This window comes from Drosophila suzukii, chromosome X, assembly GCF_043229965.1.
Source record: "Drosophila suzukii chromosome X, CBGP_Dsuzu_IsoJpt1.0, whole genome shotgun sequence".
In the NCBI taxonomy this organism is placed as follows: domain Eukaryota; kingdom Metazoa; phylum Arthropoda; class Insecta; order Diptera; family Drosophilidae; genus Drosophila; species Drosophila suzukii.
The window spans coordinates 21,478,088-21,492,951 of NC_092084.1; the positions used below are offsets into that span (position 1 = coordinate 21,478,088).

At 34.3% G+C, this 14,864-nt stretch overlaps 1 protein-coding gene across 1 annotated transcript in view; it reads left to right on the top strand.

Annotated features, from left to right (window-relative positions):
- The window catches only part of Pde9 (phosphodiesterase 9), a 147,695-nt gene that overhangs the window by 60,604 nt on the left and 72,227 nt on the right, over positions 1-14,864 (top strand). The window lies entirely within an intron of this gene.

Sequence of the window (14,864 nt, forward strand, 5' to 3'; positions counted from 1 at the left end):
GTTGTGGTTCATGTGTGGTTGGCCTGTTGCTTATTTCATCTTAACGATTTATTTGATTGCGTAATAAATGCGAGGCCCTCGGTTGGAAACTGCTTAGAAGACGCCCACCTCAAAGTCGATTAATCCGCTGGCTCCGCAACTTTTACTCGACCAAAGCCTCGGAGGACAAGCATTTTGATTAAATATGGCACTGGGAAAAATACTTTTTAGTTGGGGCCTTGCCTTGAAAATTTATTTTCAAAGTGCAGAAATATTTTTATATATTTTTTTTATAAATTTAGAGACGAAGCAGAAATTTGAAATATACTTAATAATATATATTAAATAAGTATGCATTAAATATAAACACTTTTCTTTGATATTCGTATTTTGTTATGTTAAAATTCTAAAGAGTAATGGTAAAAATATTTCTATAAATATTAAAATAAGCAATTTTCGGTAAATTACACTTGAAAATGTTTTAAAAATATAACCATTTTTTTAAATTATTTTTTTATTATTTATTTGTTATTTTCATATGCTTAACAGCAATCTTAAACATTTTTCTAAATATTTTAAATTTATTAGAAAATTTAAAATAAATTAGAAAATAATCTAAAAATATTTAAACATTTTCATTGCTATTGATATGTTTAAATACTTCATTTCATTTTGAACGTATCATAAATATGTTATATATATTTTTATGATTCTGATATTTCTTTTATTAATATTATTTTAGAGTGTGTTTTTCCAATGTATTTGTTTTCCTTGCTCACTTAAACACACTAAAAATAATGTTTCAAAAGGAACAGTAATCTCTGAGAACTCTTGAGGAATGACAAATGCAAAGTTCTTCTCTCGTTTTCCAGAAAACATCGATATTATCGATGTGATATTGTAAAAATATCGATAGAGACAAATATTAATATTTTCAATCCACATTTATGGGACCCATAGTCACTATATATTTTTCTCAGTGCTGCTGTGGCATAATTAAGGGGAACCACCTGCCAAGTAATGCGGATGCTGGCTGTTCGAGTGGGCGGTGGTGAATGATGTGGACTAGCCCCACGACCGATGTGCGGCAATTAAGCGATAAAATATGCAACAAGCCAATTATGCGCACATTAAATGGCCACGACCACCTATTTCCCTCAGATCAATGGGCCGAAGTTCAGGCGGTGCCCCATTTGTTTTACCTGCCCTCCCCCTTTATCGCCCACAACTTTCTCCGCCTTTCTCCATCTCCATCTCGTTCTCGTTCTCATTCTCCGTTTGGCGAGGAAAGTTTTCGTACAACTTGTTTGGCTTGTTGAAAAGGTCATGCCGCATTAATTTTAGATGGCATTGCCGCGAGTTTTCAAGTTTTCAAGTTTTTAGCGACTTTGCACATAAGCCGTTAAGCAGGAGAGGCCAAAAAGGACAACAAACAGGACACTAGCCAGTGTGGTTAGCACCTCGAAGGAGATTTGCTCGCGGCCAATGTTTTTGGAAAAGTGGCTGGGAAACAAAGTTTTCCCACTGTCAATCGCATTGCGAACGTGTGGCCTTCTTCTGCTTGTTCCAACTTTCCCGCAGTTTTCTTCTCAAATGGCTTTCCATACGTTTTGGGTTAATTTATAATGGAAAACTTTGGTTTTTCGTTGGTTTACTGAAATGTGAAGAAAATACATTTAAATGTATGTTGTTCCTGGGACGCCCTTGTTCAATATTAATTTTTAAAAGTATGAGCACTCAAAAAGAAACAGAAGTAATATTGTAATTTACTTATCTACACTGTTTTTAAGAAATTTTATTTTTAACGACATTTTATGACGGACAACTTTTATTTTTCCTTGGTTTACTAAAATGTGAAATAAATACATTTATTAGTATGGGGTTCTTGAGATGCCTTTTATCTATACTAATTTTAAAAAGTCTGAGCGCTCTAGAAGAAACATAAATAATACTTTTACTCAGTTAACTATCTTGTATTTTCCTTATTTTATTTGAAAAAACATTCCATTCATAATGTAAATCTTTACATTTGCTTACATTTAAAAGTATAGTTTTCTTTGTTCGCCCTTATTCTATAATAATTTTAAAAAAGTCTTAAAAAATTTAAATCACTTTAGAAGAAACAGAAATAATATTTTGGCATAGTTAACTAGACAGTACTCAATTAATTATATTTTTAACATCAAGCTAAAGAGCTTTTTGTTCTATGAGGCCTTAAGTAATATTAAAAAACCAGCTGAAAAATATCAATACAAGTTTTAGACATTTTTTAGACATCAAATAACACTATTTTATTTGCGTAAAAAATATTAGTCCTTAAATCTTTACTAAATATATGCCTAATTTATATCACTAACTTGTAAGCCAAACTAATGGAAACTTTCCACAAAACTCAACAATTAATGGTCTATATATGCCCGCTATTTGGATCAATTGTCGCCGCTGAAGCCCCACTAAAATCCCATTCGCGTGAAGTTCAAGGACCCGATCCGACTGTTTTATACGTAACTGAAATTATGGAGAACAATATAAAAGACGTTGGGCGAGTGCAACAAAGGGAAATTTAATAGACCTAACGACGCCATCATAATGAAGCAATGGCAAACACACGCACTTGTGTGCCCATGTATCTGTATCTGTATCTGTAGCTCTGGCTGTAGCTGTATCCGTATCTGTATCTTTATGTGTGTGTATGTGAAGCAGCCATTTTTATTTCTGTAACACGCATACGCCCCGTGGTCTGGGTTGATTTTATTCATTTTTTTTTTCGGACGTGGTCTTCGTCTCCTTTTGTTATTGCTGGCAAATCGCGTGAGCACCTTAAATGCCCGAATTTATTCGTGACCCGCGGCAAAAGTAAAGAATGAACTTCGATTACTTGCGGGGCAACAGGTTGATCCAACCGCCAATTGGCAACCGTCCGTCTGTTTCCATTTCGATATCATTTGCTTCGTTTTTGGCCATTGCCGTTGCTAATGAAAATCCACACGAAACTTGTAGACAAGTTTTTTACACTCATTACCCGCTCGTAAAGTGTTGGGTATATTGGGTATTTTGGCAAAGTTAAGAAACATTTTTAACATCATCAGAGGGACTCTTCGTTTTGAGTAGTGAGCTCCCCTGAGGAGTCCTAAATGATTTAAATTTTGAACTTTTTTATGTTCTAAAAGTATGCTATGATTAATCTTATGAGAGCTTTAAGATTTGAAAATCATAACGAATTGAGGTTAAGGTTTATTTAAGGTTATTATAGGGTTTTTTATACAGATTTGTGTGCTCAGGGGAGTCCTATATAATTTAAATTTAAACTTTTTTTTATGTCTTAAAAGTAGGCTATGGAATATTTTATCTTAAGAGAGGTTTAAGATTTTAAAATCATAGGGAATTTAAGACTCTTCATTTTGAGTTCAGTGCCCAGGGGAGTTCTAAATGATATAAATTTCTCCCTTTTGTATGCCCTAAAAGTATGCTATGAAATTATTTATTTTAAGAAAGCTTTTAGATTTCAAAATCCTAGCGAATTGAGGTTAAGATTCCGTTCAGGGATTTATTATAGGGTTTTTCAAAACTTAAGGGGATTTACTATGTAATTGTTGATTATAAATTTTGAGTAGTGACTTTAAGGAAGTCTTGAATGATACGAATTTCTACCTTTAGTATGCTCTAAAAGTATGCTATGAAATCATAGCGAATTAAGGTTACGATTTCCTCTAGGGTTTATTATAGGAAATCTTTCGTAAATATTTTGGATAATGATATAGATTATTGTTGATTATTTTCACTTATTATTATCCCATAATTCCACCATCGCTTTGTGGTCTTTTCTGCAATTTACCAGCTGATATTTCTCGTTAGCGGTAATGTATAGCAGCTCGGTGCGATATAACTACCCCTTAGCCCCCCGATTATTCCCGCCCCGATGCCCTTAAGCCGCAACTTTGATAAAGGAGAAACTTTTGTCTACCGCAAGCGAAATGAAAATCGTGCATTGAACTGTGGGCTTGGCCCAAGTCGTCCCCCTCCTGTCATTTAATCCATCCAAAGTTTTCTGCTCCGTTCCGTTCTTTTCTGTTCTGTTACACTCAACAATGTTCCGTCTGTCAGCGCAACGAGTTCGCTTGATTCATCAGAAGACATGGCCTCGCCTCGAAATCGTGTTGGTTCCACGGGGAAAAGGAAAAATACAAGCAGGGTTTGGGGGAAATGGAAATGGGAATGAGAATGGTGAAACTTTTCCACATATCGAGCACCAAATCTAGTGGATTTCCATTACGATTCGCCGGCTTATCCAGTTTAATTGATTAAACACAAGTGCGAGATTTGGCAGGGGAAATGCTCAAAAGTTTAGCTCGGCTAAAATTTTAAACTGTGACCACAAGGATAGAAAGTCTAGCAAAAGTTTCCATTTTACTGCAGCGAGGAGAATACAAAATGCTTGGCTAAACTTTTAATTAATCGCAAATATTCAAAGGGGTACTTTATCGCAACATCCCAGTTGTAAAAATTAAGAAACATTAGAATATGTAGATATATTAGTTCTTAGTTATATCGTATGGTTAGATAACAATAGTAATGTGTTGGATCATAAAAAATATTTGTTTTATTAGTCGCAAATATTCGAGGAGGTAATTTATCTTGACCTCTCAGTTGTAAAAATCTTAAAATTCGGAATGTACGAGTTGATTCCGAATTTTTTGAGTTTTAATTGATCTTATGGTATGGCTATATAATTATAAACCAGTTTTGAAAATATGTATACTTCAATTGATTTTTATTTTATTAATATTGTTGTTACTATATTCTAATGAGAAGTTCAAAGTAATTTTTTAAACATTTCAAAATGAATTTTAAAGGATCTGATAGTATATTATATAAACCCATTTTAGAGGTCCAATATCGATTGAAATAGGGTTCTGAAAATCATAATATTCAATTGTCCTCTCTCCTGCCATATTGTTCTGATACGGACTGCAGATAAACGATATTATGTTGTATTAATATTATTTTTTAGACGATTGTTTTATCTTATAAATACATTTAGGGGTCTTACATCGAGTGATTCAGGTTCTGAAAACCATAATAATCAATTGTGGACTTTAATCCTCCCAACTGCCTTATTGTTCTGATACGGAGTGCAGAAAAAGGATAAAAATGTTTTAATTATATTATTGCTAAGACGATTAATATATTTTATAAATACATTTAAGGTGTCAAACATCAAGTGAAATTGGGTTCTGAACATCATAATATTCAATTGTGGACTTTAATCCTCTCAACTGCCTTGTTGTTTTAATACGGACTGCAGATAAACTATAATAATGTTTTATTACTAATGTTGCTGAGACGATTGTTATATCTTATAAATACATTTTAGGGGTCTTACATTGAAACAAGGTTCTGAAAATGATAGTATCTACTCGTGGACTTTAATCCTCTCAACCGTCCTATTGTTCTGATACGGACTGTATGGTGCCGGTGCTGTTTGTGTGATTAACGTGCAGCAGAGCTCATTCCGAATGATTTATTGAGTGCTGTCTTCCCCCCCCCCCTGCTTCCCCGCCCCTGCTGTTCATCCCATCGCCAGTGATCATTTCCATTCAGTGGCGCACATTAAGTATACGCCCCGTGTGACCACAGCAACAATTGCATATTGTACTTAATACGATGATAAACAAACATACGTATGTTGGACGAGAGTTATGTATATAATGAGGGTGGTCGAGTTGAGTTGAGTTGAGTGGGGTTGGTTTGCTGGGGGGAATCATTGTTGAGCCTGGCCAAGTGGCACAAATGGAGGCAGTCGCTCATTCAAGGAGAAGTACACCAACAACAACAACAGCAGCAGTAATGAAAATAAAACAACCAACAATGAGGGGCAATAACAATAACAGCAGCGGCACAAAAAACAGAAAATAAGAAAAAAACAAGTGAAGCCAATCAAACAGTCAGCGGTTGTCAATTAAACTTAATTATGTTGTACAGACGAGCACAAGATGTTGGCAACTTGCCACGACAGCAGCTTTGGCCATCCACCTACCAGATGGCCACGCCCCCTTCGACTGGCCCCGCCCACCGCCACCGCCTCTGCCGACGCCCACTTTTGCGCTGCCAGTCAAAATTGTGTGTAAATTGAAAGCTTTAACAAAACTAATTGAGCTCAGCAACGAAAATGGATGGAAAAACATACAAACTGATTTGATTGCGTGGACGGGGATTTGGCTAAAAAGCACTTGATGATTTCGTTTATTGTAGACGCAAACAAAGATGGCACTTGATTTTTGCATTTTATTGATTATTTTTGGGTTAGGTATGGTGTCTATGAGTTTAATTAATAGGGAATATATCCAGGAATATTAGAAACAAACTTATTCCAAGTAATTATAATGCCTGAACTTTATTAAATAACTATGTATTTCCTTTTGTTTTTGAATTTTACTATATGTGTAAGGTTACTTCTGAAACATCTTAAGAATAAATTTGATTCCATTAAATATTAAATATTATCTATTCTAAACGAATAATAAGGAATTCATCCAGAAATATTAGAATTAAACCTATTCCAAGTACTTCTAGTGCCTGAACTTTAAAAAACAACTATGTATTTTATTTTATCTTTAAATTTAACTAAATTTATAAGGTTACTTCAAAAAAGTATCTTAAGATTAAATTTAATTTCCACAAATACATTTATTAAATATGATATGAAATATCCAGAAATATTTGAATTATTTTTTTTTGAACTTAAATACTATTCCAAAATCTTCCAAGTGCTTGTATTTTTTCTTTAAATTGAGTTACTATTATTAAGAAATCTTAAAATTGAATTTGATTCCTTCAAGAATTATTATTAAGGTCAATATAATGTAGAAAATGTCCTTTAAGTGTGAAATACATTTATAAAATATTAATCCTAACTACTTCAAATAAATAATCAAGGACTAACCATTTGCCGTGATTGTCATCAAGTTTAATGGCTTCACTATAACCAAAAAGCAAAATTAGTTCATATCGTGCTCCAATTATCCTATAACTACTATTGACACAAAGCGATTTTAAATTGGCCACCCTTCCGAATCAATTTTTCATCCAATTTACTTGCCATTCTGCCGCTTAACCCTTGGCTAACCCTTGTAGTTTTTCCTCGCCTTTTCAATACATTCAATAGTTACCTTCGCCAATAATTGTCTGTCTGTCCAGTGTGCCGTTTTCCACCCCCCATTTCCATCCCCTTTTCACCTGTTTTCCACCGCCTGTGGAAAACCTGCACTCCCTTGCACAAGGACTCGCATTAATTAGGTGTGGGCGCAGTGCAAACAGTATTAAAGTGGTGGCTAGAAAAGAGAAATGATTGGGGAAATGGGAAAATGGTTGGGGGAAAATGGCTGGCATAGCGAGTGGGGAGCGAATAAATAATAAATGGATCACACAAATCCAGGCGCATAGCCTCATATGCATTTTACATGCGATTGGCCACTAAATAAATAAATAAATTGATTTTATTTTCCGCCTTAATTGATACACACGCACAATTGTTGGCAATATGTTTTTGATTTATTTATTCCATGGACCCAGTCGTACGCCTTCATTCTGCCACGATAATTGCCGTAATTGTATCTATAAATTAATTTATCCCACACTCTGCTGGCATTTTAATTTATATATATTTGCCAACACATATTGTTGTTTTTTAATTGGGGGGCTGACAAAAAAGCAAATGCGTTTGTAATTACCGATCTGTAATCCAAATTGACAGAAGATATCATTGTAATAAATTTTTTTTTTTGGTTATGAAGGATTTGTATTGACGATTGAAAGTCAGAAGTGCTTAAGTACATTTATTGCCTTTTTCTGTTCTCTAAAATATGAATTTATAAGTAAACAAATAAAAAATAAAGTGATTTATTGATGCCTAATGGTTGATTTTAAAATATTTTAAGTGTCTTTGGGGGTATACAAAATGTTTTAAGATCGTTCAACTATTTTTTAACCATTCTTGGAAGTTATATAAATTTCTTATGTATGATTTATGATTATTTTTCTCTAAAAAATGATTTTAAATAAACAAGAAAATAATTTATTGATGCTTGATGGTTGATTTTAAAATATTTTGAGTGCCCTTGGGGGTATACAAAATGTTTTAAGATCTTTCAACTTTTTTTGTAACCATTCTTGGAAGGTATATAAATTTCCTATTTAATTTCAGTTGATATATACTAAATCTAATCCAGCTTTCCTCTCATTTTCTTCCATTTTTCCAGGTAAGGAGAAGACAAATAACAGCTCAAGTATGAGTCGTTAGGGCTCGGGGCTGGATGAAGTGTCAACCTAGTTAAACATCCGACGCTTATCCTTCATACCGAAGGACCCCCTAAAAGCCATCCCACCGAACAGATTTTCCCCCGGTGGAAGGCCACTTTATGCTGCCCGCAGGCAGCTTCCTTCGAATTAGCTGCCAAGCAGAAATTGACGTTTATTGTTTTTAGAATTTTTATGAGCTCCTCTCAAGCGAGTGGCAAAAAAAAGGAAAAACAACTGGGGAGGCCGGGCTGGAAAAGCCAGAGATCAATAGCCAAACGCTTGGCACGTTCGTCGCCAAGTGGGCACGAAAATCGTTTCACCAAATCACGCATACGCCTTGCTGGCAGTACAGTGCGTTTCATGCCTACTAGCTGAAAGTGAGTCGATTTAATTGCTGGCTGAACAAGATTAGATAAATGTGGGTAATGGCTAACATCAAAATAACATGCGACAAGCAAAACCGACAATTGCTTAAAATGTTTGCAGCACTAAATGTTATTATATGGTGAGAATTTCCATTTTAATGTCCGTTTTAATTAGAAAAATATATAATTTAATTTTTTTTTGTAATGATATATCTTTTGAAATTGATGTCCTTGCTTGATTTATAATTTTATATAATTTTTGGCTAAGGCAAACATTTTTCTTTATCTAACTTAATTATTTGTTTGAGATTTTCCGTTCTGAAAGTCCGTTTTCATTACACGAATATGTATTTTTGTATTTTTCTTCATTGATATATCTCTTAAAATGTTTGTCCTGTCTTGATTTATAATTTTATTCAGTTTTTGGCTGGGGCAAACATTTTACTATAACTAACTTACTGATATTGTTCGAGATTATCCGTTCTAAAAGTCCGTTTTTATTAGAGGAATATGTATTTTTGTATTTTTTTCATTGATATCTCTCTTAAAATGTTTGTCCTCGCTGGATTTATAATTCTATTCAATTTTTGGCTAAGGAAAACACTTATCTTTAATTTTTAACAACTTAAACACTGCATACTCATGGATTTTGCTAGCCATTATTCGATATATTTTTAAACGAAATCAACTGACCCTGCGTTAAATCGTTGAATATTTTCTGTGAGTCATAGATTATGCATTCGGAAATGCAATTCGATACGCACTGTATGTCCCAGAGGCCAAGGGGCCATTCCATTCCCTTGCCAGCAGAAGGTTTTTAGCATAATTTTGCACAGGCCAATATCACGCATACGCAGTGTGTGTTGCGCCAAGCGAAAATCGTTGCCTACTTTTTTGGGCCCAAGCGAATGCAAGGCTTGGCCTTCGCTTTTTAAGCAGCTTTCTGTGGCAGCGGCTTTGATTTAGTTCACTCAGATACTGGCACACTCTCAGATACACAGATACAAGAAGAGGGAGAACACGTGGATTTGCCAGCTGAAATTATATTTCATTTTTATTTGCCAGCGCTACTGCGACTCCCACTGAATCAAAAAATCAGAAATACAAGCAAAAAAAAAAGGGAAACCCTTTGCCGGGTCTGCTCTTTTTTTATGATTGTCTTGAGGATTTTCGTTTTACATTTGTATGAATTTTTAATATGCCAAGGAATAAAACAACAATGCGAGCCAAGAAGCCAAGAAAGCATAAATATCAAACAGCCAAAAGCGAAAAGGAATCGGAATCGGAATCCGAATCAGCATCAGCATCAGCATCAGCATCAGAATCAGAATCAGCATCAGAAGGGCGGGCCGGCAAATATAAAGATAAAAAGGAATATCAAGCCAAATAAACCTTAAGGACATTGTAATATTAATTCAAACGGACATACACAAAAGTGAACCAGAAAAAAAGGAAGCACACATTCAGCAACTTGAAACGGTCTTAGGGCTTTCGTCCTTTTTATATCTTTTGTGGCTTATAAATGCTACACCCACACAAGCACACACACACACACACACATGAAATTGGATTTGTATAGAGGTAAAAATCTGCCAGAAATTTCACAAAGTAATACGCAGGCCAAAGATTATCAATGGTGGACTCTGTGCAAGCCGAAAATCTTTGTAAATTTCCAAAAATTCACTTGCTGTCAAATGAAATGGTTTGTTTGCTGTCCTTGTCTCAAAAAATATAAATGGTATCATATTCGCCATGAGCCAACCAGAGATTTTCAAAATGCTACTTTTTGCCAGACGACAGAACAGTAGAGAACAGAACAGAATTTAATAAGAGCTCTCGAGAGCACTGAAAATTCCTTTATTATTAGAGCCGAGGAAAATGTGTATTTAAACGCTTGTCGTACATATTTTATTCTCCACTGGATTTCATTTATGTATTCTCCCCGCGATTGTTCGGCGAGTAAGCGAATTTTAATTGCCTCCATAAAAAAGGGCAAAGGCGGGACGGAATGTTTTGTGGCATTCAAAAGGAGCAGCGAAACTGGCTCAATTCTCGTTTGCCTCTGTTGGATATTTAAGCTGCCGGAATTTTCCGTACAATACCTAAAGCTTAATGATGCCAAACAATCCGTACTCCAATTAAAAGTTTGAATTGAATTGCAAATTGAATAGTTTTTATTATAAAGTTTATCAATAGAAATATTTTGCAACTTGACCTTCTTAAAAATATTTTCCAGCTCATTATTGACTATTTCGATAATTTATTGACAATTGTGAAAGGTAGCTTTTCGAGTGGTATATGTAGGTGTGCTTATTATTTAGGATAATTGAGTTAGGATAGCTTTACATTGATTGGTCTGCACAGGCTGTCTAAAAACAAAAGTATCTTTGTTCACACTATTGATATATCAGTATATACCAAATTAGGCACTGTTCACACATAAAAATCTTATCATTTTCCTTATAAAAATATTTTCCAGCTCATTATTGACTATTTAGATAACTTATTGATAGCTGGTAAGGGTTGATTTTCGAGTGGTATATGTAGGCTTGCTTATTATTAAGGATAATTGAGTTAGGATAGCTTTACATTGAAAAATGATTGTTTTGCACCGATTGTCTAAAAACACAAGTATATGATAACACTATAAAGAGAAAAGGTGTGTTCACACTATGTATATATCAGTATATACCAAATTAGGCACTGTTCACACATGAAAATCATATCATTTTCTTTGTATTCCCAATCTTTAGGGCTTACCATTTTCAAGGCAGTTTAAATGCCTCCGAAAGCGCTTTGTTGCTTTTAAAGAGAACACAAATTTAAGTATGATTTGGGATTATCTTTGAGAACAAGGCGACCATCGCAAGAGCCTCCAAGGCAACTGATATGCGACTTTTTATACAGAACTCTCCTTGTATCCTCCTCGCATCCGCGCATAATACACACACATTGTTGCCAAAGTATGCAATAAGGATAACCATTTCCCCAGACGCTTAAACTGACCTTACTCAAGTGCCACCCACACACAGATACACCCACACACTGAGAGGATGGAAAAGGCCTTGGACTCCACTGCCGCCCACTTCTTTTTGCCACCCCCCTTGGCGAAGTTTTCGTGTTTCGTTCTCCAGCTTTTATCTATAAAATTTTCAAGCAAGAAACTCAAGACCAAAGTCAGATGGAGTGGAAACCATAATATTGCTTACATGTATTCAGGGTACTCTGATTAACATATCCTTAAAGCGTGAAGCATTACTTAATATTTTATTAGGGTTTTATTAACCAACATTTCTGTGCTTCTTTGGTTTTTAAAACATTTCTCAATAAAATTACTTTCTAATTACTTTTTAATTTCCTTTGAGCTTTGAACTAATTTATTTAAAATGTATTTGCATTTATTTAAACATTGGCTAATTAATTAATTAAATATTGTTGTATAATTACCAATTTCCCCTGTAGCTTCCATTTTATATTTACATAAATTATTTCATGCCATTACATTACACATCTCAATGTTTTCTGTTAATCAGCATTCAAATGCCCTTAAACATAAAATACACCTGATAAAAAGAGGCATATTTTTATTTGTTTTTTTTTTGCCACCTATTAGCATAATTGAAAAATCAAATTTAAAATCACATTGCAATGCAATCATTGGAATGTGTAATGCAATGAGCTGAGAATTTGGTTATTGGATGCAAATGAGGGAACTCTAGGACAAAAAAGAAACCAAATAAACAACTGATTAACAGCCAAGGTCTTAATGCATTTTGATGTTTTTGCATAATAAAATCTGTAATTGAAGTGAATGGAATTTCACTTTAGTTTCAATCGCTTTATGCGGCTCAAATGCCTTAATTTTTACTGACAACCCGCTGTTGTTTGGTGTCACATTTATGGCATACATCACACACATTTTGCGGCTCCTTGGGATCAAAGTGGTTTGTTGTTTGCACCCAGCTGAGTTTTCCCCGACCACCCGCAATTTTCCGCACACCCCCTGCCTTTAAAGTATGTGCGGTTTTCCCACCAAAGCGAAATTGAAGGAGAATCGATTGAAGTTTCCCGCTGCGTTGAATTTTCACCATCTTTTCTATGTGGAACTTAAAGCGAGTCACACATTTTCCAGGAACTCGAAGTGGGCGTGCACTGGAAAAAATATATTTGTTTAAAAAAATGGGATTTGAAATTATTCTTAAATAATATAACCAATTTATAGTTTAATATTAATAAAGAATATAAATTCCCCATAATAAAAAAATTAATTTTGATGTTTTTTGTCAAAAATTCCAAAATTTGAAAGAAAATTCTATATAAAAAGTTAAAAATATATATTAATAAAGAACATAAATTTAACGCAAAAAAAGAACTTTTCAATATATTTTTTTCAAAATTTTATATGAAAAGAGAAAAACATTGTTAGTTCAATACTGAGCCCTAATTTGTTTTCTTATTTTAAAAATATGTAAAGATGAAATAAAAATGGCTTTAATTAATATATATTTTAATAAATTTAATTAATTTTATAAATATAAATATATTTTTCTTGGTGGAAAGGACTGCTGCAGCGAATCCTTTTCGTCCCGAATGAACTATAACTTTTAGTGCTGCTGGTGTGGCTCGCTTTTCTCGTTTATTTTTTGGGCCCTCGACGTCTCGCAGCGAATTGATTTTCCATGTAAGCACATTAAGAGTGTTTTCGCAATTTGCCTGTGGCTCACATAGTTAGTTCATCAATCAGTCAATCAGTCAGTCAATCAGGCTAGCCAGCCAGCCAGTCAGTCAGTCAGTCAAGCAGTTTCCATGTCTGTTATTACAGGACAACATAAAAACTTGTGTGCTTGGGCAGAGAAAAGCGCTGGCTACATGGAAAACCGTTTTTCCGCCGAACCAGTGTGTGTGTGTGTGTGTGGGTGTGTTTGTGTTTGTGTGTGTGTTTGCGTTTCATCAAGTTAAATGGAGGATGGCGAAGACGCAAAGTATTCATTTCATTTTACTTTTCGTTCCTTGTCGAACTGAAAAACTGTAAAACAATCAAAAGGACATAATTGAATTGCATAACTTTTAGCGAGTGTGTTTTTTTGGTGGAAAGGGGAGGAAAAGCGGGCCAAGAAGAGGCAACCGGAAGTGAAAAACATCCCTGCCTACTGCGGGAAAACTTTTGTCATTTTCCATATCCCCCAACATATCCGCGACTGTTGTCGAAACTTTGTCTTAAAACTACACGACAGATGGCAGGGAAAACATTTTGAAATAATGCAGTTTTCAAGTTTTAATTGCTGTAAATGTTGCAGATTTCGTCGTTATTTATAACTTTACTTGGTTATTTATATATTTTTATTTGTTTCACAATTAGTGTGATAAACAAGAACCAATCTTTTATTTAAATCAGCGGTCGGTGGGCATAGGGAAGGGCTCTGCTCAGCCTCTGCCGACACACGTACAGCGTACACAAATTAAAGACCGCTGATTTAAATCATTTATAAATAACAGAATTTAATACTTAATACTTTACAGAAAAGTATATACATTTTCTGATTTGAATTATATATTTATTATTTATGAACTGCTATTAATTAATAATTTATTTTGGTATTTACTTATTTACTTTTGAGTTTCATTTAATATATTCTTGTTTATTCAACGACTAAATAAATTAAATAATATTCCCAACAGTATTTATGAATAACATAAACAATTTAAAAAACTATAATAGCTTTATAGCAACACCCTTTAATCAGATAAGTCAATTTCAATAATTCGTGTCAATAAAAATTCCTTTGAAAAAGTGTTTTGTATAATCATGTTTTGCGTTCAATTAAAGTACATTTTTTTCTTTGCTTAAACCAAATCCAATAAATTTATTGGCATCCACTCAAAACCACTTAATACGGTTAAGCCCGCGGGGCCACAGCTATTTTTATTCCTTTGTCGATCTTTTGTCATCCATAATTGAATGAGTAGTGGCAACTAGCAATCAGAGCAAGGAATCTGGCAATATGCAGTATTTATTGGTGGCAAACAAAGCATAAAGCGTGGATGTTGACCCGAATCGATTGTATAGAACCTCTATATTGAATTTCGAGCGTTGCACATGCTGTTGTGATTTTCTCGATTTTCCACCCCCCCTGTAATTTTCACGCTCTTGCGATTTTTATTTTCGGTTTTCGTAACTTACTCGGCGGGCTTATCTTTTTTTCTCGCATTTTTATTTTTATT